Source organism: Oryctolagus cuniculus, chromosome 20, assembly GCF_964237555.1.
Source record: "Oryctolagus cuniculus chromosome 20, mOryCun1.1, whole genome shotgun sequence".
In the NCBI taxonomy this organism is placed as follows: Eukaryota; Metazoa; Chordata; class Mammalia; order Lagomorpha; family Leporidae; genus Oryctolagus; species Oryctolagus cuniculus.
In genome coordinates, this window is record NC_091451.1 from 48360117 (window position 1) to 48385336 (window position 25220).

General features: G+C 46.8%; 1 protein-coding gene, 1 pseudogene and 1 gene segment (V, D, J or C); all 3 read right to left on the reverse strand.

Moving 5' to 3' along the window:
• Positions 1-25220, reverse strand: part of LOC103346896 (immunoglobulin heavy variable 3-23-like) — a 504788-nt gene that overhangs the window by 172867 nt on the left and 306701 nt on the right.
• Positions 1-25220, reverse strand: part of LOC100353328 (immunoglobulin heavy variable 3-11) — a 215931-nt gene that overhangs the window by 32697 nt on the left and 158014 nt on the right. The window lies entirely within an intron of this gene.
• LOC138847318 (vinculin-like) lies at positions 16105-17829 on the reverse strand (annotated as a pseudogene).

Here is a 25220-nt window from a genome sequence, read left to right on the forward strand (position 1 = left end):
CAGGGACACAGTCCAGAACCACCTGGACTCTAGTGCTTACTTCACTGGGCTTTCCACCTGCTGGTCTCCCTGAGATGGAGACAAGGCCAGCAGAGTGTGGGGAACAAGACCTCTCCACACCCAGTGTTTTCCATGAGTCTGACCCCTTGCACTACCAACGGCCACCTCTGCTTGCAAATGAGAGCAGGTCCAGGATCCCAGGAGACGTGAGTGAGGAAGAGCAAGCAGGAGTTCTAGGAGCCACAGCCTGAGCCACCCCTGAGCTGCAGGTTAATCCCTGACCTGGGGTTTGGACCACGTGGACCTCAACCTGTGAGTTCAGGGTGAAGAAGTGAAGGGAGACGAGGGCACAGCTGTAGAGAATGGACACGGGAGCCCCAGGGAACAGGAGCACGGGGTCAGCTCACCCCTCAGGGCCCAGCTGTGCAGGAGGGGAGGTCACGGATGTGAAACACTGCAGCATCCATAGCCCCTGACCGGCTCCACAATGCCCCTGGGCTCTCAGCGGGGTCCCAGATGATGTCATCAGAGAATTCCACGGAGAGCTCTTCCGTGACTCGGGCTGGAAAAGCCTCCCCGGGTGCCCAGAGCTCCCTCAGGTCTCAGATGCTGGGAACCCCAGAGATGTCATTCATTCCTTCAAAACGACTCCATTTTCTTCATGTGACATCTTCCCGTGATACCAAAACTTCTGCTCGTGATCGGTGTTAGGGACAGAATCATCCATCCAGATCGGGACGTAGGAAAGCTTTAGTGGACCACAAACCCCAATTTCCGGACGGGAGCCAGCGATTCACCTCCCACTGCATCTGGTCCTGGGTCTGAGTCTGCTCAGTGCGTCTGCTGCGCCCCCTGGTGGAGTCGCGCGTCCCTGCAGGGAGGTTTGTGTCTGGGCTCAGCCTGAGGGCCCCTCATGGTGTCTCTTGCACAGAAATAGGTGGCCGTGTCCGCGGCTGTCAGACTGGTCATTTGCAGAGTCACTGTGTTCTGGGCGTTGTCGCTGGAGATGGTGAATCGGCCATTCACCCAGCTCACGTAGTATGTGCTACCACTACCAGCATAAATGTCTCCGATCCACTCCAGCCCCTTCCCTGGAGCCTGTCGGACCCAGCATATGTGGTAGCTACTGATGGTGAATCCAGAGGCTGTGCAGGTGAGTGTCAGGGTTCCTCCAGGCGTGACCAGGCCTCCCCCGGACTCCTTCAGCTGCTCCTGACACTGGACACCTGCAAACACAGACGACATGGTCAGGAAGCTGTCACTCACACTCACTGTGTCTCTCACTCATGTCCTCTCCCAGACTCAGTGCCCCGCGTTCCCCATCATTACCTTGGAGCACAGCGACCAGGAGAAGCCAGCGCAGCCCAGTCTCCATGGTGAGCGTCTGTGTTGAGTGCGATCACTGAGTGGACACCTGGGCGTCCTGGGGCTGGAGCTCCTGTGCCAGAGCTGCAGGGTGAGGGCTGGGCAGGTTTTCATGGGCAGAGGGAGGCCCTGTTTTCGTGTGCTGCCGCTAGATAGCAGGCATGGGGTCAGACGCCCCAGACAGGACAGTGCCCAGGGCAGATGTGGTACCTGGGTTTGTAGGGTGATGGCTATGATACGATTCAGATCATATGAATTTTTATGTTATCATAATTTTAAAAAGTTGAAGGCAATGACCTTGTTTCATTCTAATATGTGTGTACCCTTAATATCTAGTGTTAGCAGTGTCATGTCATTCATTTATGTAAATAACCATTGGTTCCTTATCATCTGTATGATAGACATTGGTACAGTGATAGAGAGAGAAGGGGCCAGAGATACAGAAATGTAGAGATGGACAGAAAAGGTGACAATGGGAGATTTCTGCCTTTGGGTTGACAACCCCAGACATCCCAAATGCCTATGACCCCTAGGAGTTAGTCTTTCTGAACCCTGAAGCAAGAAACTGTGTCTGTAATTCCAACGTCGGTGGTAGGGGCTCCTTTGCTTGTAGCGTCATCTATATTTTCTGATTATGCATTATCAGGAAAAAATGTGGGAAGCCGTGAGGCTGGGCTCAGTCAGTTCTGTGATGGGAACACGGGTGTCCCTAGTGGGGACTTAGCCAATTTTGTCCTAATGCCTGTCACCCACTTTAAAACAGATGAGACTGCAAGTACATTTTTAAGGTTAGCTATGTTTTGTTTCCTTATTCCTCCATTGCCTTAGTTTAAAACTGTTCCTGAACACAGAACACTGTACATGGTAGTGGGGTTTGTGTGCTCCTGGAATGTGCATGGTAGAAATGGGCACAGATCAACTCAGTGTCATGCACATTTCCACCTCCTTTCCATCACTCTGTTGGGAGTCCTGGAGACCTCAGTTCAAGTTATTCGTAGAACCTGTCGTGGGTTGTGGTGAACTGAGTCAGCCCACTGTGGTGTGGGCAGAATTATTCCTTCCTGTGAGTGGTGCTTTGTGCCCTGGTATCAGCTGCCCTGTGTTCCCCCTCTTCCCTGTTCTGTAACCATGACTCTGAGTTCAGCTCAAGCACTGGATAGAAGTCACTGAGTCACAATTCACCCACAGTCCTGGGTTCAGCTATGCAGCTTTGTTCACAGTAGTTCAGTCTACAAAAAAGCAAGTGTGCATAAAACAGTGAATTGATCCTTTCCCATTTGGATATGAAATATTATTCAATATTAAGAATGAGATTGTTCTGTCATTAGGAAATGTGGGTCTGCCTGGAGCATACATACTAAAAGAAATGATCCAGGTACATGTGGACACACAGTATGTGACATTAGTTATACATGCAGTCCACAAGCTTGAACTCACACAGGTAGGAAGTGCAATGGTGATCACTGTCTATCATGACCCAAGTGTTTGTCCCCTTCCAGCCCCTTGGGAAGCTGGAGGAAATTCCAGGCTCCTGGTTTTAGGCTGAGCCATCCTCAGTGTTAGCAGCCATTCAGGAAGTGAACAAGTGGATGGAATCTTCTCTCTCCATGTGTTGGTCTCGTCATCTCTTGCTATAACACTGACTTTAAAATAATATAGATACTTAAAATATATTGATGATTAATTATACATATGATTAGGAGCCTTTTTCCTAATGTTGAATGATCTCAAGCAACTGAATCCCAAGGGAAGAAATCAATTCCTTAAATGCAGTGATGATAAGGTGGAGACAGGAGCAGCACTGGAGTGAGCCTGAGGGATTCCTGCCTCCCATATCAGAATGATTAGTGCTGTATCCTAGGTTGTTCCTGTTTCAGATTCCTGACTAAGCACACCCTGGGAGGCCGTAGGTGAGGTTCCAAGCAGTCCCACGTGGGAACCCTGGACAGAATTCCAAGCACCTGGCTATTGCCTGACCATATGAATCTTTTGTAGCCATTGGGGAAATGACCCAGGAGTTAGAAGATCACTGTCAGTCTCCATCTCTTTGTGGTTTTGACAAATACATACAGACAAATTTTTAAGTAAAATGATAAATTCTTTTGACAGGCAGAGTGGACAGTGACAGAGAGAGAGACAGAGAGCAATGTCTTCCTTTACCATTGGTTCACCCTCCCATGGCCGCTGTAGCCGGCGCACCGAGCTGATCCGAAGCCAGGAGCCAGGTGCTTCTCCTGGTCTCCCAAGCGGAAGCAGGGCCCAAGCACTTGGGCCATCCTCCACTACACTCCCAGGACACAGCAGAGAGCTGGCCTGGAAGAGGAGCAACTGGGACAGAATCCAGCACCCGACCTGAACCAGAACCCAGGGTGCAGGTGCCGCAGGTGGAGGATTAGCCTAGTGAGCCGCCAATAAAATGATGAATTTTAAAATTTATGTTACATCTATAAATTATTAAAAGAAGATATATAGACAGACATATAAAATGCTATCAATTTGGGACCATCATGTATGTCCATGTTAGAAGCACAATGAGACATCCCATCGCTCCTGTTAGAATGGCTATTACCAGACATACCAGAGCTGACATGTTTTATAGGTAGAGAGAGATGATAACCCTGGTACAAGTCTGTGTCATGTTAATTAGTAAAACCGTTATGGAAAAGTATCAAAAACTGAGAAATAGAATTATTACATGATGTTCAAGCACCATTGCATGGACAATGAATATGAAATCCCAGGGAGGTGTATATGTGATCTGCAGTCAGTGTGGCAAACACCTCTGTAGTTGCTTGTTCATTTAAGGCACCATAATTCAAAAGAGTTCACACATATGATCCAGTGACATCTCATGGAAGAAAGAATGGAAAATGAAGAAATGGACAAAGTTTCATTTTAAAAGGAAGCTTATATGCAGTACAGAGTAAGAAATTCTGTAATTTTGGACAACTTTAATGTTCCTGGAGAAAAATGTGCCTAGGATAATATGTCAGTAAAAGTACACTCTGCTAACCATCCAGGCCAGGGAGACAAATGATATGTGATGCTACCTACGTGGGATAAAAGGATGAACAATAGCCAATCATGAAGATTCAGATCTCTGAATACTGGTGTTGTGTTGGCCATGTTTTATGGAGATGATAAATAAAGGCAGTGTACTCAACGCTTGGCAGCTGGAACCCAGGAGCATGGAACTACATCAGTGTTCCCACCTTGGTGATGGGGCCTCATAACAGATCCATCATCTACTGTCTTCCAGGGTGCATTGTCAGTACAAGTGTGGTAAATGTGTAAATGGGCTCTGTCCATCACTCTGATATGCAGCCTGGGTGTCTCCCTCTCTAATACTTATGAAAGACTCAAAATGGATTGATGACCCCAGTCAGCATAGACATGGAGTGAAGAGCAGGGACTCTGGACACATGGTCTCTGGGACTGGCTCTTCCTGCAGCTGTGATTCAGCCTCAGGACACTGATCATCATGCTGGAGCCACAGACACAGCTCCCCGTTTATGTGGAATCCAGCCCCAGAGTGCACAGCCTCTGTGTGTCCCACTTTCTGCTCTCCCTGAACCACAGCAGGTGCAGGGGGTCACACTCTGTCTTGCAGCGCCGACACACCGGGATCTATTCCCAGTCAGGGCGCCAGATTCTGTCCCGGTTGCCCCTCTTCCAGGCCAGCCCTCTGCTATGGCCTGGGAGTGCAGTGGAGGATGGCCCATGTATTTGGGCCCTGCACCCCATGGGAGGCCAGGAGAAGCACCTGGCTCCTTGCTTCGGATCAGTGCGATGTGCCGGCTGTAGTGCGCCGGCCGCGGCGGCCATTTGAGGGTGAACCAACGGCAAAAGGAAGACCTTTCTCTCTGTCTCTCTATCTCTCTCACTATCCACTCTACCTGTCAAAAAAAAAAAAAAAACTTTTGCCGGAGAGGAAACCCCAATTCCCTAAATAAAACAGGGCTTCATTTCCCTCTGCATCTGAGCAGGACCAGAATTGGACTCAGTGCGTCTTGTGCTCCCCCTGGTGGAGCCGCACTCCCCTGAGGGAGGTTTGTGTCTGGGCTCAGCCTGAGGGCCCCTCTCTGTGTCTACTGCGCAGAAATACGTGGTCGTGTACGGGGCTGTCGACTATTCAGTTGCAGAGACACCTGGTGTTGCTGGAGATGGTGAATCGGCCATTCACCCAGCTCGCGTAGTATGTTCTACCTTTACCAGCATAAATGGTTCCGATCCACTCCAGCCCCTTCCCTGGAGCCTGGCGAACCCAGCTCATGTAGTAGCTACTGAAGTCGAATCCAGAGGCTTTGCAGGAGAGTGTCAGGGATCCCCCAGGCTGGACCAGGCCTCCCCCGGACTCGTCAACTTGCTCCTGACACTGGACACATGCAAACACAGACGGCCTGGTCAGGAAGCTGTCACTCACGCTCTCTGTGTCTCTCACTCACGTCCTCTCCCAGACTCAGTGCCCCGCGTTCTCCATCATTACCTTTGAGCACAGTGACCAGGAGAAGCCAGCGCAGCCCAGTCTCCATGGTGAGCATCTGTGTTGAGTGTGATCACTGAGAGGACACCTGGGAGTCCTGGGGCTGGAGCTCCTGTGCCAGAGCTGCAGGGTGAGGGCTGGGCAGGTTTTCATAGGTTTCATAGCTACAGCACAGAGCACAGGGCTGCTAGAGTCACAGAGCACAGGGCTGCTAGAGTCAACCCTGGTCTCGTCTGACGTCCTGTGTGGGGATGGGGTCCCTCCCATCTCTGTTCACAGTGTTATGATGCCTGATAACACAACATTCTCACTGTATGGTCCTGGACTTCCAGCCTCTACAGCTGTGAGCTCAATAAACCTTTTTGCTCCATACACCTCCCTATGGGCTACTGCATGATGGTACTAACAGGCAGAATAAAAGAGTCAAAGAAAAACACTCAGCCACTCCCCTGTTCCCACCTGTAACATAGAGTCACACGTGTCTCTGAATTTAGATGTAGAAACTCAGAAATAGTCATTTCTATATCAGCTGAGAGAATTGCAACAGATTCTGTAAGAATCCTACATGAGTGAACAATTGCATTTTTGCAGGAGACATTTAGTAAACACATGGGGTTGATGCAGCTATCCTGGTGAGGAGCAGACAATTTGTTCATTCCTGGTGATGATAGAGTTGAGAGAAAGCAAGGACAATTTTGCTTCCACAGAAGGAGGAGCACGGTTGAGAACAAGTGCGGGCAGTCCCTGGAGGAAGGAGTCGGGGTCTCTGGACAAAGAGTCTCTGGGGCAGGCCCTTCATGCAGCAGGGATGCAACTCCAGGGTTGGATCATTGGTGGGCTCACAGGGACACAGTCCAGAACCACCTGGACTCTAGTGCAGACTTCACTGGGCTGTCCCACCTGCTGGTCTCCCTGAGATGGAGACAAGGCCAGCAGAGTGTGGGGAACAAGACCTCTCCACACCCAGTGTTTTCCATGAGTCTGACCCCTTGCACTACCAACGGCCACCTCTGCTTGCAAATGAGAGCAGGTCCGGGGATCCCAGGTGATGTGAGTGAGGAAGAGCAAGCAGGAGTTCTAGGAGCCACAGCCTGAGCCACCCCTGAGCTGCAGGTTAATCCCTGACCTGGGGTTTGGACCACGTGGACCTCAACCTGTGAGTTCAGGGTGAAGAAGTGAAGGGAGACGAGGGCACAGCTGTAGAGAATGGACACGGGAGCCCCAGGGAACAGGAGCACGGGGTCAGCTCACCCCTCAGGGGCCAGCTGTGCAGGAGGGGAGGGCATGGATGTGAAACACTGCAGCATTCATAGCCCCTGACCGGCTCTACACTGCCCCTGGACTCTCAGCAGGGTCCCAGATGACGTCATCAGAGAATACTACGGAGAGCTCTTCCGTGACTCGGGCTGGAAAAGCCTCCCCGGGTGCCCAGAGCTCCCTCAGGTCTCAGATGCTGGGAACCCCAAAGATGTCATTCATTCCTGCAGAAACAACTCCATTTTCTTCATGTGACGTCTTCCCGTGATACCAAAACTTCTGCTCTGTGATCGGTGTTAGGGACAGAATCATCCATCCAGATTGGAACGTAGGAAACCGTTACAGGACCACAAACCCCAATTTCCTGAAGGAACCAGCGATTCACCTCCCACTGCATCTGGGCAAGGGCATGAGTCTGCACAGTGCATGTGTGACTGGGGGAAAGTGCTATCAGAAACAAACTGCCAACACAGGGATGACAGCATGTGCAGGAAATGATGGATAAAAATATACTCCACTACCTCATGCCATTTGTGAAAATCAGTGGTACATTGTACATTGAGAACAAAAGTGCAGAAAATGCAGAAAACGTCACTGTGGTGTAGCAGGTGAATCCTCCACCTGTGTTGCCTGCATCCCATAGTGCTGTGTGTTCGTCGTTCATTCTGTCTCTTGCTGATGCACCTGGGAAAGCAGAAAAGCATGGTCGTAGTGCTTAGGCCTCTGTGTCCAAGTGGGAGACCCTGAAGAAACTCCTAGCTCCTGGTGTCACTGTCGTCTGGGGAGTGAACCAGCAGGTGGAAGAACTCTTTCTCTGGGTCTCTTCTCTCTCTCTGTAACTCTGACTTTCAATAAATAAAAGAATCTTTTCTAAAAAATTACATTTGTAGCATCAAAAACACTTCAAAAACCTTGGAGGCAATTTAGGATTCGGGTGAATGATGTCCACATAACAATATTATTGTTTTTTAATTTTTAATATTTGAAAAATTTTTAAGGAATACAAATTTCATAAGTACAACTTTTGGAATACATTTTCTCCCACCATACCCACCCTCCCACCTATATTCCACCCCTCTTCCTCTTCCCTCTCCCCTTGCCAGTCCCATGCTCCATTAAGATTCATTTTCAATTAGTTTGTAAACAGAAGCCAACTCTATACTAAGTGAAGATTTCAACAATACACACACACACACACACACACACACACACTGAGAACTGGTTTTACAGTTAACTCTCATAATACAACTCATTGAGGACAGAGGTCGTGCATGGGGAGTTAGTGCACAGTGCCCCTGTTGTTAATTTAACAATTAACACTCTTACGTATGACATCAGTGACCACCCGAGGCTCTTGACATGAGCTGCTTAGGCTATGAAAGCCTTTTGAATCTACAATCTCTTTCAGTATTTAGACAAGGCCATAAGCAAAGTGGAAGTTCTCTCCTCCCTTGAGAGAAAAGTACTTCCTTCTTTGATGGCCACTTCTTTCCCCACAGGTCTCACTCACAGAGAACCTTCATGTAGAATATTTTTGCCACAGTGTCTTGGCTGAAATGTTCTCATGGGCTTTTCAGTCAGACCAGGAAGACTTAGGTGCTGCATCTGAGGTCAGAGTGTTACTTAAAGCGATTGTCATTCTTTGAGTCTGCTGTGTGGACTGCTTCCCATGTTGGAACATTCTCTCCTTTTTAATTCTATCTCTTATTATTACCAGGCACTTGACCCTATTTCTCTGATCAATTTAAAACTTAATCCTACCTATATATTCACCTTAACACTCAATATGATCACTTTAACAATTACAATGGCATTTTTACCACTAAGCTTAATGGGACTTGGAGCCCCGTGACAAGTGTTAAAACTGTACCCTCAGAAGTACGTCTGTAGGAAAGTATGCAGAACTATACAGCTTTACAGTTACAAACTTCCTTCCTCCCTCTCTTATTCCTATTCTTATTTTTTTACTGAGATCTCTTTTCAATTGACTTTATATACATATGATTAACTCTATGTTAAGTAGAGTTCAACAAATAGTAAGAAGGAAAATAAACAAAAAACCAAATAAACAAAAAACTGTTCCTCGACAGTCAAGACAAGGGCAGCTCAAGCCATCACTTCCCTAGATTTCCTTTTGGGTGCTCTATTAGGTCTCACCTATCAGGAAGAACATGTGGTATTTGTCCCTTAGGGACTGGCTTATTTCACTAACTATGATCTTTTCTAGAATCATCTATTCTGTTGCAAATGACTGGATTTCATTTTTTTTTTTACCACTGTGTAGTATTCGATAGCATACATATCCCACAATTTCTATAATGTGGAGGTACAGGTATCTCTTGTGTGTAGTGAATTCATTTCCCTTGGGTAAGTTCCCAGGAGTGGGATTCCTGGGTCATATAAGGTAGGACTATATTCAGATTTTTGAGATATCTCCATAGTGTCTTCCATAGTGGCTTTACCAGTTTGCATTCCCACCAACAGTGGATTAGGGTACTTTTTCCCCCACATCCTCGCCAGCATTTGATGTTTGTTGATTTCTGTATGAAGCCATTCTAGCTGGGGTGAAGTGAAACCTCCTTGTGGTTTTGATTTGCATTTCCCTGACCACTAGTCATCCTGAACATTTTTTCTATGTCTGTTGGTAATTTGGACTTCCTCTTTTGAAAAAATGTCTGAGTCTTGGCCCATCTCTTAACTGGGTTGTTTGTTTTGTTTTTTGAATTTCTTCATCTCTTTGTAAATTCTGGTTATTAATCCATATCCGTTGCATAGCTTGCAAATAATTTCGCACATTCTGTCAGATGCCTCTTCACTTGCCTGAGTGTTTCTTTTGCCACACAGAGACTTCCCAATTTGATCTAATCCCATTTATTAATTTTGGCTTTGACTTCCTATGTCTCTGAGGTCTTTTCCAAGAACTCTTTACCTGTGCCAGTGTCTTGCAGGGTTTCACAAATGTTCTCTAATAACTGGATGGTGTAGGGTCATAGATTTAGATCTTTAATCCATGTTGAGTGGAGTTTTGTGTAAGGTGTAAGATAGGGGTCTTCACTCATACTTCTGCAATACATAATAATTTAAAAAGTGAAAAGGAATTTGATGATTCCCTGTAAATTGGAATGACGTAGTCATGGATTTGAGGGAATGAGCTTGTTAAAATAGGCAAGCTACAATGTGATTCACAGATTCAATGCATTTCCTGTGAAATAGCCTGACATTTTTTCCAGGAAAAGGAAGAAAATTCTAGAATTCACATGAAGAAAATCAAGGTTTGTGATGGCAAAGCAGGAGGCTTCATCACATCTGAGCTGAAATCAAGCCTGGTGCTGGGATAACATAGACACCCAGAGCCCTGGGACAGAACAGAACCTAGAAATAAAGGAACACGTTCTGAGAATGTGAGTTCTGAGAATGAACGGTGACAAAATCACAGGATGGGGATGGGTGTCCTGTCTTTACCTGGGTTTGGGGAAACTTGAATGCACCTGAAATAATTCAATTATGATGTCATCTCATACCACATACAGAAACAGAGTGAACTTGAGGAATGCCTTAAAAGCAAGAGCCGAGACAGTACAGTTCTAGAAGAAAACACTGGACAAAAGCAAGCTGACATTGGTTTGGGCAATGATATTTTGAAAATCTCCAAAGTACAGGCAACCAAGCAAAAATAGGCAAAAGAATATGGATCCAACCACAGAGCTTCTGCAGAATAAAGAGAGTGATTGAAGAACCAGGAGTCGCCCGCACATGGGGAGAAAGTATTTTCAGATCACACCCGTGGGAGCCAATGTTGTGGCCCCGCAGGTTAAGCTGCCATCCCTATGCAGCATCACTCAGCAGCATGGCTTCAGACCCTGCTTGCTGCACTTCAAATCTAGCTCCCTGCTCATGGACCAGGGAACTCTGTCAACGATGACTCAAGTGTGTGTACCCTTCAAGCCTCGTGGGAAACTGGAGGAAGTTCCAGGCTCCTGGCTACGGTCTTGCCCTTCCCCAGCCTTTGCAGCCATTCAGGAAGGAAACCAGTGGATGGAAGCTTCTCTCTCCCTCTGTTGGTCTCTTTCTCTCTTGCCATAACACTGCCTTTCAAATAAAATAAATAGATATTTAAAAGAAATGAAAGATAACTGTACATATGAATAGGAGCCTATCTCCTAATGTTGAATGAACTCAAGCAACTGAATCGCAAGGGAAGAAATCAATTATTCAAATGCAGTGACTGACAAGGTGGTGACAGGAGCAGTCTTGAAGGTATCACATGGGATTCCTGCTCCTGTATGGATGCTGACGTTTAGGTCCTAGTATGGGTCCAGTTTCAGATTCCTGCCAATGTGCACTCTGAGGGGCAGTGCGAGAATCTGAGTTAATCCCATGTGTGAGACTTGGACTGAATTCCATGCACCTGGCTATGATCTGACCCAACTCCTCTTTTATGGCATCTGGGAAGTTACCCAGGATTCAGTAGACACTGTCTGTCAGTCTCTGTTGCTTTTTCTTTTTGGACAAATACACAAATACAAGTTTTAAAGAGGTAAAAGTATATCTGTAATTTTTAAAATAAAATATATAAAGGCAAACGTATAAAAATGCTTTATATGGGATCATCATGCATGTGCATGTTGGAGAAACAATGAGATACCCCATCCCTTTGTTAGACTGAGTATCACCAGACATACCAGAGCTGACACATGTTGTGCAGGAAGAGAGAGAAGATAACCTGGTAAAGGCTGGAGTCAGGTAAATTAGGAAAGCTTTCATGGAAAACATCAGAAGCTGAGAAATAGAATTATCACAGGATCCTCCAACACCATGTCTGGGTAGAAGGAATATGAAATCCCAGGGAGGAGACCACGGGATCCACAGTCACTATGGCAAACAGCTCTGCAGTCCCATGTTCAATTAAAGCAGCGTCATTCTCAAGAGGTCACACATATAATCCAGTGAAATTAGCCTTGAGGAAGGATGGATAATGGACAAATGGACAGAGTTATATTTTAACATGAAGTTTATAAGGCAGTAAAGAGGAAGAAATTCTGATGTCTTGGATAACTTGGATAATGCTGAGAATAATGCCTAAGGATAATGTGTCAGTAAATGTACAGTATACCATCTAGTCCAAGAAGACAGATAATATGTGATGCTAGTTACATCGGATAAAAGGATGAACTCACGGAGACATAATACAATTGTGAAGACCAAAGTCTGAGTGTGGGGGTAACAGAGGAGACAGTGGAGCAAGGTCAGAGTTTCAGTCCCACAGGATCCACACACTGAGGGATCTACTGTACAGCATGGTGACAGAGGTTAAGAGAATATTGTGTCTACAGAATTCCAACACAGGAAACTGACATTCGACCATGGGAACATGTGGATTTTGTGATGAGCATGTCAATAAGAATGACTTTATAATTCCATCAATTTGATACAGTCATTTTTGAACACATATCATTTATCACGTCTATGTTCAGTTATTATTTATCAAACATTTATGAAAAGGAAATGACAAAATGGCCAACTTCAGATTAAGTTCTCTGAATACTGGTGTTGTGTTTGCCAATGTTTTATGCAGATGATAAATAAATGCCAGTTCATTCAAGGATTGGCAGGTGGAACCCAGGAGCAGGGAACTGCAATAGCGTTCGCACGTTTTTCATGGGGACTCCTAACTGATCCATCATCTACTGCCTTCAGAATGCATTTTCACTTCCAAGTATAGAAATAGTGTAAAAGTGCTCTGTCCAGAACTCTGATATGCAGCCTGGATGTCTCCCTCTCTAAATAGATGAAAGATGACAAATGGATTGATGACCCCAGTCAGCATAGACATGGAGTGAAGAGCAGGGACTCTGGACAAATGGTCGCTGGGGATGGCTCTTCCTGCAGCTGTGATTCAGCCTCAGGACACTGGGCATCATGCTGGAGCCACAGACACAGCTCCCCGCGATGTGGACTCCAGCCCCAGAGTGCACAGCCACTGTGTGTCCCACTTTCTGCTCTCCCTGAACCACAGCAGGTGCAGGGGGTCCCACGACACTGGAGCAGAAGCAGATAAACTGGAAGTGCACACCCAATACTTTCAATTCTGTTATGACCTTGACTGCTGATGTCCAGGGCAATTCCCCTCGGAGTTCTGGCAGGAAGCCCCCCAGGAGGGTCCCAGGACCTAGAGGATGAGGAAGTCCCTGTAGGCTTCCCAGGTGCCTGCAGAAGCTCAGCCTGAGACACAGCTGAACTGCAAGTACATTCCTGAGTGCTGTGACGTCCACACAGGGACCACAGACTGTTCCAGGATTAAAGGGAAAATGCAGGTCGGGTTAAAGTCTGCAGAAAGTGAGTGTGGATCACACACATGTAAAGTCAAAGGTTGGTTCAGTGCACACTTGCTGGTTGTGGCAGGAGAGGGATGAGTGGAATAGTTGCTTTTTAACAATTCAACGGCTCTGTCTCAGCTGTTCCTGGTTATACAGGGAAAACTGAAACTGTCCAAAGCTTTCAGTGCCCTGAGGGTGCTGTCCTGAGTCAGGTTGGAAGAGACTCAATAGTGTCCTCAATATTCCCACATCTCTGACCCTGGTGAGCACAGTCGCTGTCCATGAACCAAATTGTTCATTTAGGACCTCTTCCTTTTACATCAAACTTTCAATCCGTCATTGAAGTTAGGAGGGACAGAATCAAAAAGTAGAATTCTTCCCTCAAAACTGCTACAGGAGAGGAAACCCCAAATCTCTCACAGGAAACCAGGGCTTCATCTCCCTCTGCGCCTGCGCATGACCAGAATCTGGCCTAGTGCGTTTTGTGCGCCCCCTGGTGGGGCCGCGCGCCCATGCAGGGAGGTTTGTGTCTGGTCTCAGCCTGAGGGCCCCTCACTGTGTCTCTGGCACAGAAATAGGTGGCCCTGTCCGCGGCTGTCAGACTGGTCATTTTCAGATCCACTGTGGTCGAGGTTTTGGAGATGGTGAATCGGCCTTTCGCCCAGCTCGCGTAGTATGTGCTACCACCAGTACCTATGGTTCCGATGTATTCCAGCCCCTCCCCTGGAGCCTGGCGGACCCAGCTCATTGCATAGCTACTGAGGGAGAATCCAGAGACTGTGCAGGTGAGTGTCAGGGTTCCTCCAGGCGTGACCAGGCGACCCCCGGACTCCTCCACCGACTGACACTGGACACCTGCAAACACAGACGTCCTGATCAGGAAGCTGTCACTCACACTCTCTGTGTCTCTCACTCACGTCCTCTCCCAGACTCAGTGCCCCGCGTTCCCCATCATTACCTTTGAGCACAGCGACCAGGAGAAGCCAGCGCAGCCCAGTCTCCATGGTGAGCATCTGTGTTGAGTGCGATCACTGAGTGGACACCTGGGAGTCCTGGGGCTGGAGCTCCTGTGCCAGAGCTGCAGGGTGAGGGCTGGGCAGGTTTTCATGGGCAGAGGGAGTCCTATCTGCATGTGCTGCCCCTATATAGCAGGCATGGGGTCAGACGCCTCAGACAGGAATGTGCCCAGGGCAGACGTGGTGACCTGGGTATGTAGGGTGATGGCTATGATACGATTCAGATCATGTGAATTTTTATGTTATCATAATTTTAAAAAGTTGAAAGCAATGACCTTGTTTCATTTTAATATGTGTGTACCCCTCATATCCAGTGTTAGCAATATCATGTCCCTCATTTATCTAAATAACCATTAGTTCCTTTTCATCTATATGAAAGACCTTGGTACAGTGATAGAGAGAGAAGGGGTCAGAGATACAGAAATGTAGAGATGGACAGAAAAGGTGACAATGGGAGATTTCTGCCTTTGGGTTGACAGCCCCAGACATCCCAAATGCCTATGACCCCTAGGAGTTAGTCTTTCTGAACCCTGAAGCAAGAAACTGTGTCTGTAATTCCAACGTCAGACATAGGGGTTCATTTGCTTGTAGCGTCATCTACAGTTTCCCATGATGCATTATGAGGGAAAAGTGTGGGAAGCCGTGAGGCTGGGCTCAGTCAGTTCTGTGATGGGAACACGGGTGTCCCTAGTGGGGACTTAGCCAATTTTCTCCTAATTCCCGCTGCCCACTTTTAAACAGATGAAGGACTGCAAGAGGATTTTTTAAGGTTAACTATGTTTTGTTTCCTTATTCACCCATTGCCTTAAAGTTTAAAAATTGTTTAAGCTATTTAAAACTGTTCCTGAACACAGAACACTGTACATGGTAGTGGGGTTTGTGTGCTATTGGAATGTGCATGGTAGAAATGGGCACAGATGAACTCACTATAATTCACATTTCCACCTCCTTTTCCATCACTCTGTTGGGAGGCCTGGAGACCTCAGTTCTAGTTATTTGTGGAACCTGTCGTGTGTTGTGGTGAACTGAGTCAGCCCACTGTGGTGTGGGCAGAATCATTCCTGCCTTTGGTGGTGCTTTGTGCCCTGGTATCAGCTGCCCTGTGTTCCCCCCCGCCTTCCCTGTGTCTAGTAATCATGACTCTGAGTTGAGGTCAACACTGGGTAGAAGTCCCTGTGTCACAATTTACCCCCAGTCCTGTGTTCAGGTTGCAGCTTTGTTCCCAATAGTTCAGTTTACAAAGAACAAGTGTGCATAAAACAGTGAATGGATTCTTTCACATTTGGACATAGAATATTATTCAGTGTTAAGAAGGAGATTGTTCTGTCATTAGGAAATGTGGGTCAGCCTGGAGTATACATACTAAAAGAAATGATCCAGATACATGTGGACACATAGTATGTGACATTAGTTATATATGCAGTCCACAAGGTTGAACGCACAGAGGTAGGCAGTGTAATGGTGATCACTGTGTACTATGACCCAAGTGTTTGTCCCCTTCCAACCCTGGGGGTTACTGGGGGAAGTTCCAGGCTCCTGACTTTAGGCTGAGCCATCCCAGCCTTTGCAGCCATTCACGAAGTGAACCAGTGGAAGGAATTCTCCCTCCATCTGTTGGTCTCTTCCTTTCTTGCTATAACACTGTCATTTACATTTTTTTGTAGGGTCAGCAGCAACACGGAAAGCCCAAAACCATTTTTGGAGGCACAGTGATTTCCTTCTTAACTGAATTGCCTGGGCTCTGGGTCTTGGGAGCCTGATGGGAGGATGAGGACCAGTAAAATGGAAACAGAAAGGGAAATGTTCCCTAAAGAATAAGGGCAGAAGAGGTGTCTGGCTAGTGTTCACTTGGATTCTGAGCTTAGGTGAAGTCCATGGGCTAGAAACCCATGCCTACTGGGATAGAGTGTGCATGAATATAACTGTGTTTTGAGAATACAGGCTTTATATGGAGACACATCTCAAAGCATCCATGACAAAAGAGTATAAATGGTTTCTAATATGAAGAGGCCTCCATTCCTTTCTGATGTCAGGCCAGGTTGTGGCATTCAAGCCCTAGCACCTATGGGTGTCTCCTGGGCCTTGATCATTTTCCTTCTATTTAGTAGGGGTTTCTGTGTCAACCATGTCCAGTTAGGTGCCTACTGGTACCAGGGAGTCTTTCTAACCCAGCGCAGTGTAAATCCAGCATCTGTTCGAATTTTGACTGAAGCAGCTTCGGCTTCTCACAGTCTCCTTCACAGACTGCATGAGGCTCTGAGCTTTGTGAACCAGCATGTCTGTGGCATGCTCAGACTCCTGGTCGCTGATGGGAGTCCGGCCCATCATGGTAGCCTTCACTGTGGACAGGATTTTGAGCTGGGTGCTTAGAGTTGGGATTCGTTCACACACCTGTAAGAGGTTGGTTCTAATCTGCTTATCTGTGCACTACTTGGCAACCTCCTTGGCCAATCGAGTCACCTCATCCGAGGCCTTGGCGATGTCCTTGGCACACTGAATGAGTGCCCGCTTGGTACCACTGCCTCCTCTCACAAGCCGAGACATCTCAGCCATTAGCAGAGCCATGCGTTTGGCTGCTGCAATGATGTCATTGCCCTTGTTGGACCATTTGCGAGCTTCATCATGGAGCTGCCTGGCAGCCATCATCATTGGCTGGTTAATCACCTCCCCGGCTTTCTGTGGCAGCTAAAATAAAATACTTAAAATAACTTGAAGATTAATTATACATATGATTAGGAGCCTATTTCCTAATGTTGAAAGATCTCAAGCAACTGAATCCCAAGGGAAGCAATCAATTCCTTAAATGCAGTGATGATAAGGTGGAGACAGGAGCAGCACTGGAATGAGCCTGAGGGATTCCTGCCTCCCGTGTCAGGATGCTGAGTGCTGTGTCCTAGTTTGGTTCCAGTTTCAGATTCCTGCCTAAGCCCCTCTGGGAGGCTGTTGTGAAGTTCCAGTACTCCCACGTGGATACCTGGACAGAATTCCAAGCACCTGGCTGTCACCTGACCTAACTGAAGCTTTTGTATCCATCTGGGAAGTGACCCAGGAGTTAGATCACTGTCAGTCTCAGTCTCTCTGTGGTTTTGGACAAATACATACAGACAAGGTATTAATAAAATGATAAAGTTTAAAATTTATATCATATCTATAAAGTTAAAAAGAAATATAAAGGCAAACATAAAAAATGCACAGGTGCCTGGGGGACATTGAATGGCATTGTCTCTGGGGAGTACATCCAGTGATGACTCCACGCCATGAGTGGATTCAATGTCAGGGCCTCATGGAGGAAGCTGAGGTCTCCAGTGCCCTGAACAGGACCACACGGAATGCTGGGAGCAGCCTGCTGGGGGTGGATGTGGTTTGTCTTCACAGCATCAGTGCTGAGCATGGCCCCAACGTAACAGCACTGACAAGGGGTACACGGTCTGGATGTTTACATGAAAAGTATGGAATAACCAGACTCTGATGTCAGATGCAAAGTCCTTGTAAAACTACTGAAGGAAACATAGGGCAAAGTCTCCCTGATGTTGGTCTGGCCATGATTTCCCTTTCAAATCTTCAAAATTCAAGAGACCTAAGAAAATATTTTCAGATGATGCTGCATAACTACAGAGCTTCTGCATTACAGACTGACTGAGAAGTAAGCAGCCTACACACAGATTGGAAGTGACTATTCTCATATCAAATGTATGATCAATAACCTGTATCCCAAAGGAATAAAAAGGAACTATCTGTATGAGCTGTGTTTAGAACTGGTTCTGAGTCTTCTGCAGTCTCAAAATAACTGTGATGCACAATTGGCTTCTTCATCCTGATCGACAGATTCTGTGTCATCAGGCCTACAATGGGTATAGAAGCAAACCTCTCTGATTGTGTGTGGCTCAGTGTTGCTATGGATTCATTCTGGTGGGGGCAAGAGGCGCGGAGTCACCACACAGACCCTGGGAGTTGGGTGAAAGCAGGCCAGAGGCGAGCAGCCCACAGACTCATTTGTTTCAGTAGGTACAGCAGCTTATATAGCTGAGGAAGCCAATCTGGTCAAGGGGCAGTTTATGCCTAACCAATCACAGCCTGTTGCCAGGCAGTATCTGAAGCCATCCAATCATACCCTGTTGCCAGGCAGGATCCGTTGCCAGGTGGCATTGAAGGCATGCCTGAATAAATGATGCTTGCTTGCCAGCAGCCATCTAGGCATGGCCTTCTCATTCCACCACAGCTCAGTGTGTCCCAAAGGCGTTGTGTTTTAGGTGTGCTCCCAGGGAGACCATGGGAGAAAAGATGGGAGCTCTGGGAGTGAGGCCTAGTGGGATTTGTTCATTCCTGGGGAATCTGCTATGGAGGAGATCACAGTAGATCTCCTGGGTCCCCAGCTTCAGCGAAGAGCACAGTGCTGCTAGAGTCAGCCCTGGTCTCGTCTGAAGTCCTGTGTGGGGATGGGGTCCCTCCCATCCATGTTCACAAAATTAGCCTGAAGACTGCCATGATGTTCTCAATGTTATGATGCCTGATGGCACAACATTCTGCAGTCACTATGGCAAAAACCTCTGTAGTCCCATGTTCAATTAAAGCAGCATCATTCTCAAGAGTTCACACATATAATCCAGGAAAATTTGCATTTAAGAAGGAATGGATAATGGGACAAATGGACAGAGTTATATTTTAACAGGAAGTTTATATGGTTATAGTATAGAGGAAGAAATTCTGGTATCTTGGATAACATGGATGATCCTGGAATAATATCCAAGGATAATATGTCAGGATAAGTATACTCTGCTAAAATACCAAGGCCCAGAAGGCAAATAATATGTGATGCTACGTACATGGAATAAAAAGGATGAACTCACAGAGGCAGAAGTTCAATGGTGAAGACCAACGTCTGTGCTTGGCAGGAACAGAGGAGACGATGGAGCAAGGTCAGAGTTTCAGTCCCACAGGATCCACATGTTGAGGGGTCTACTGTGCAGCATGGTGACAGTAGTTAAGAGAATATAGTGTCTGCAGAATTCCAAGGCCTTAGACAAACAACATTCTACCATGAAAAACGTGGGTTTTGTGATAAACATGTCAGTAAGTCTGACTTCATTATTCCACTCAGTATACACTCATTTATTCAACACATATCATTATACCTCATCAGTCTATTTTAAATATTATTTATCAAACATTTATGATAATGAAATGGCAAAATGGGAAATCATGAAGATTCAGATCTCTGAATACTGGTGTTGTGTTGGCCATGTTTTATGGAGATGATAAACAAAGGCAGTGCACTCAAGGCTTGGCAGCTGGAACCCAGGAGCATGGAACTGCATCAGTGTTCCCACCTTGGTGATGGGGCCTCATAACAGATCCATCATCTCCTGTCTTCCAGGGTGCATTGTCAGTACAATTATGGGAAAGTGTGTAAATGGGCTCCGTCCAGCACTCTGATATGCAGCATGGATGTCTCCCTCTCTAAAAAGATGAAAGACGACAAATGGATTGATGATTCCAGTCAGCGTAGACATGGAGTGAAGGGTAGGGACTATGGATACATGGTCTCCGAGACTGGCTCTTCCTGCAGCTGTGATCCAGCCTCAGGATACTGGTCATCATGCTGGAGCCACAGACACAGCTCCCCGTGATGTGGACTCCAGCCCCAGAGTGCACAGCCACTGTGTGTCCCACTTTCTGCTCTCCCTGAACCAAGGCAGGTGCAGGGGGTCCCACGACACGCGACAGAACCAGAATAGCTGGAAGTGCACACTCAACACTTTCCATTCAGTAATGACCTTGACTGCTGATGTACAGTGCATTTCCCTCCTGAGTTCAGGCAGGGAGCCCACAGGAGGGTTCCAGGACCTAGAGAATGAGGAAGTCCCTGTAGGCTTCCCAGGTGCCTGCAGAAGCTCAGCCTGAGACACAGCTGAGCTGCAAGTACAGTCCTGAGTGCTGTGACGTTCACACAGGGACCACAGACTGTTAGGATTAAATGGTAAATGGAGATTGGGAATAAAGTCTGTGGAAAGGGAGTGTTTATCACCCACAGTGTAAAATGAAAGGTTGGTTTAGTTCAGCACACTCGCTCGTTTTGAAAGGAGAGAGATACTTAAATAGCAGATTTTTAAACCCAAACCCTGGCTCAGCTATCACTGGATAGAAAGGGAAATGTAAAATTGTCCTAAAGTTGGCAGTGCCCTGAGAGCGTTGTCCTGTCAGACTGGACAACACTCATGTTGTACCCAGATCATCCCACATCTCTGATCCTGGTAATCCTGGAGACCACTGAGCCTGGATTCGTTCATATAGGACTTATCCTGTCACATCAAACTTATCCACGTCAGAGAATCCGTAGCAGGGTCAGAATCATAAAAGAATTCTTCCCTCAAAACTGTTACAGGAGAGGAAACCCCAATTCCCTGACAGGAAACCAGGGCTTCATCTCACTCTGCACCTGTGCATGACCAGAATCTGCGCTCAGTGAGTCTTGTGCGCCCCCTGGTGGAGACTCTCGCCCCTGCAGGGAGGTTTGTGTCTGGGCTCAGCTGTCTTGCACAGTAATACAGGGTCGTGTCGCCGCTGTCAGACTGTTCATTTGCAGAGACACCGTGTTCTGGGTGTTCTCTCTGGAGATGGAGAATCGGCCATTCACCCAGCTCGCGTAGTATGTGCTACCATCACCAGTATAAATGCATCCGATCCACTCCAGCCCCTTCCCTGGAGCCTGGCGGACCCAGCACATCCAGTAGTTGCTACTGATGGTGAATCCAGAGGCTTTGCAGAAGAGTTTCAATGATTCCCCAGGCGTGACAAGGATCCCCGGGACTCCACCAGCTGCTCCTGACACTGGACACCTGCAAACTCAGACGTCCTGGTCAGGACACTGTCACACACACTCTCTGTGTCTCTCACTCACGTCCTCTCCCAGACTCAGTGCCCCGCGTTCCCCATCATTACCTTTGAGCACAGCGACCAGGAGAAGCCAGCGCAGCCCAGTCTCCATGGTGAGCATCTGTGTTGAGTGCGATCACTGAGTGGACACCTGGGAGTGCTGGGGCTGGAGCTCCTGTGCCAGAGCTGCAGGGTGAGGGCTGGGCTGGTTTTCATGTGTAGAGGGAGGCCCTATTTGCATGTGCTGCTGCTGAATAGGCAGCCCTGGGGTCAGACGCCTCAGACAGGACAGTGCCCAGGGACGTTATGAGTGTTCTTGGTGTGTAGGGTGATGGCTATGATAGAATTCAGATCATGTGAATATTTATTTTCTCATTGTTGTTTTAACAGTAGAAGGCAATGACTTCATTTCCTTTTAATATGTGTGTACCCTTCATATCCAGTATTAGGAATATCATGTTATTCATTTTAAGTAACCATTGGTTCATTATTAACTATGCTAATGACATTGGAACAGTGACAGAGAGAGAATTGGTGAGGGAAACAGAAATGTAGAGATGGGCAGTGAATTGACAATGGGATATTTTTGTCTTTGGATTGACAGCTCCACAATACCAAATGCCTACAACTTTTAGGAGTTAGTCTTCCTAAATCCTAGAGCAAAAGACTGGGTCTGTGTTTCCTACGTCAGTGGTAGGAGCTCATTCGCTTGTAGCATCAGGTACAGTTTCCCATGATGCTTTATCATCAAATGGTGGGAAGCTGTGTGGATGAACTGAAGCAGCAGTCATATGGGAACAGGGGTGTCTCTAGTGGGGACTTAGCTAATTGTGTCCTAATTCCTGCTGTCCACTTTTAAACTGATGAAAGAGTACAAGTGGATTCATTTAAAGTTAATTATTTTTGTTTTTCTTTTTTTTTAATGTGGGTTCATACCATGTGATTTTTCTCATTTTATAAGGCTTTATTTAATTTTTTTGATTCAGAATTATTCAGAGAAAGAAGGAGAGGTAGTGAGAAATGTAGAGAAGTCCTCCATCCACTGGCTCTCTCTCTAGTCGGTAATGTGGTCGGAGCTGCATCGATCTGAATCTAGGAACCAGGTGCCTCCTCTGGGTTTCCCACGGGATTACAGGAGCTGAAGATGTCAGCCATCTTCTACTGCCTACCAAGGCCACAGCAGAGAGCTGGATTGGAAGTGGAACAGCCAGGACTCCAACTGGCGTCCATATGGGGTGCCAGCACTGAAGGCAGAGGCTTTACCCACTTCACCACAGCACTGGCCCTGATGATCTTAATTATATATGGAATCCACAAAAGTGAATCACAGAGGCAGGAAGTACAATGCAGATACCTGAGTCTGGGAGTAGAGAAGAAAAGGGACCACGTTCCTGCAAGCACAGAGAATTTTTCTGTGACCAGAAAGGCACGTGGAGAGATCTACTGCACAGCACGGGGACAATAGTTATGAAGCTTTATTGTGTTCTTTCCAGTTCCTGCAGGAGTAGGCATTTGTCATTCGATCACAAAGAATGGTGGTGTTGCTAGGGAAGGACGTGTGAGTTCGTCTGACTCTAGAATTCCTGATGAAATAAATCCACATCAACACCTTTCCTTATACCTCACATACAGATTCAGGTACTATTTGTCAATTTAACATTTATGAAATCTATTTTGAAGGGACAATTCTCTGTTGATTTGTCTTGTGTCTGTCTGTGGTTTTATTCTAAGAAGAAAATTACGTGGTGTTGCAATCATTCCTGGTACTAATGCAGTCACGAGGCTGTGAGTTCATCGGCATGTGAGAGGTTATCTGTCGAGTCCAGCTGGCACAACTGCCCCACCACTGCGCTCTCGAATTCCTCCCCTCCCATGTGTGAAGCTGAGTCATTTTAGAAGAGCCCCTGTCTTCACTCAGATCAAGTCCATGGAAACCTCTCTCTGTGCTGTTTAGTTACCCCCCAATCTCCCTGTGTCCAACTGGTTTCACAAGATGTTAGTTCATGGACCACCAAGGCCCACCTGCCAACTCCTTGAAAACACAGTCATCAGAGACCCCAGTCCTGCTTGCCCAGACAAGGCCACCCTCTTCTCACCATGCTGCAGTCCTGCCATTTGTCACCCTGGGGACCCAGCATCTTGTACAACTGACAGCCCATCAGCACCTGGTGGGAGACTATGTCGTGGTGTTTACACAAATGGAATATGTTTCTGTCAGTTATAATTTGAGTAAATTTCTTGTGACTGTAGATATCTGACAAATTAAATTTCACATTTTCTAGTACTGTGGATATGAGGTGTTCTCACAGAACAATGGAATTCACTGTGTCAGATGGTGGATTGTGTCAATGAATTCTCTAGGCAAATGGATGAAAACTGTCCCCAGCTAAATAGAAACACTTTCTGTTTGTCAATATTCTCTCAGAAAAGGCAATGATATGTCAACTGTTTTAATTTAGTAGGAATTTTTGTGTCTCTGGATTTAGATGGGAGTCACTCAGAACACACATTGCTGCATGAGGTGAGTGACTGGCTGCAGTTTCTGTAAGAACTGTTCATGGCAGATCAATTGCAATTCAGCAGAAAATATCCTGTAAAACACAGGGGATCACTGCACTGGGCATTTCTGGCTGCAGGAACTTGGTTTCCCCTGGACGAGTATGAACTTGACAGAAGAGGAGTTATTTTCTCTCTTGGAAAGGATGAAGTACTGATGAGGACATGCAGGGGGAGCCAGGGAGGGAGCAGGGACTCTGGACAGATGGTCCAGGGCTGGCTCATCACGCAGCACTGATTCAGCTCACCAGATGGGTCAGCGTGTGGCAGCCCCTGGCACCCAGATCCCAGGGATGGTGACTCTGGCCCCAGAGTCAGGGCCCTGGACTGTCCCCCTCTGCTCACCCTGTAACACCGCAGTGTAGGGGATTCCACCACACTGGAGCAGAAACAGAACCTGTAAGTCCTCACCACACACTTTCCAAACAGATTATTCCTTGAATACAAATGTCCACCTGTGCTTCCCATGAGTTCATGCGATGAGGTCATCTGAAATGTTTCAGGAAACTGAGTGCAGAATTTCGTGGTGTTGGGGAAAGTTGAATGCAACTGAAAATAATTCATCCTGCTGTCATCTCACACCAGTATACCAAAGAGAGTGAACAGGATGAAACTCTTAAAGGAAAGACCCGAGACTGTAAAGTTCTAGAGGAAAACACAGGACAAAAGCAAGTTCCCATTGGTTTGGGCAATGATAATTTGATAATCTCCAAAGTATAGGCAACCAAGATACATAGACAAAGAATAATGGATCCAACTACAGATTCTGAGTAACAAAGAGAAAGATTGAAGAACAAGGATATGATCACCGATGGGGAGAAAGTATTTTCAGATCATAGCCGACTTGCGGCATGCCGACTTGCGGCATGCATCACTCAGGAGCATGGGTTCAGATTCTGCTTGCTCTACTTCAAATCCAGCTGCCTGCTGGGATCCAGACCTGGGAACTCTGGCAACGATGACTCAAGTGCGTGTCCCCTTCAAGCCATGTGGGAAACTGGAGAAAGTTCCAGGCTTTTGGCATTAGGCTTGCCCAACCTCACCTTTGCTGCCATATAGGAAGTGAACCAGTGGATGGAAGATTCTCTCTCCATCTGTTGGTCTCTTCCTCTCTTGCTATAACACTGACTTGCAAATAAAAAATAGGTTTTTTTAAACATTGAAAGATTAGTTATACATATGATTAGGAGCCTGTTTCCTCATGTTGAATGATATCAAGCAACTGAATCCCAAGGGAAGAAATCAGTTGTTTAAATGCAGTGATGATAAGGTGGTGACAGGAGCAGCACTGGAGTTAGCCTGTGGGATTCCTGCCTCCCGTGTCAGGATGCTTAGTGCTGTGTCCTAGTTTGG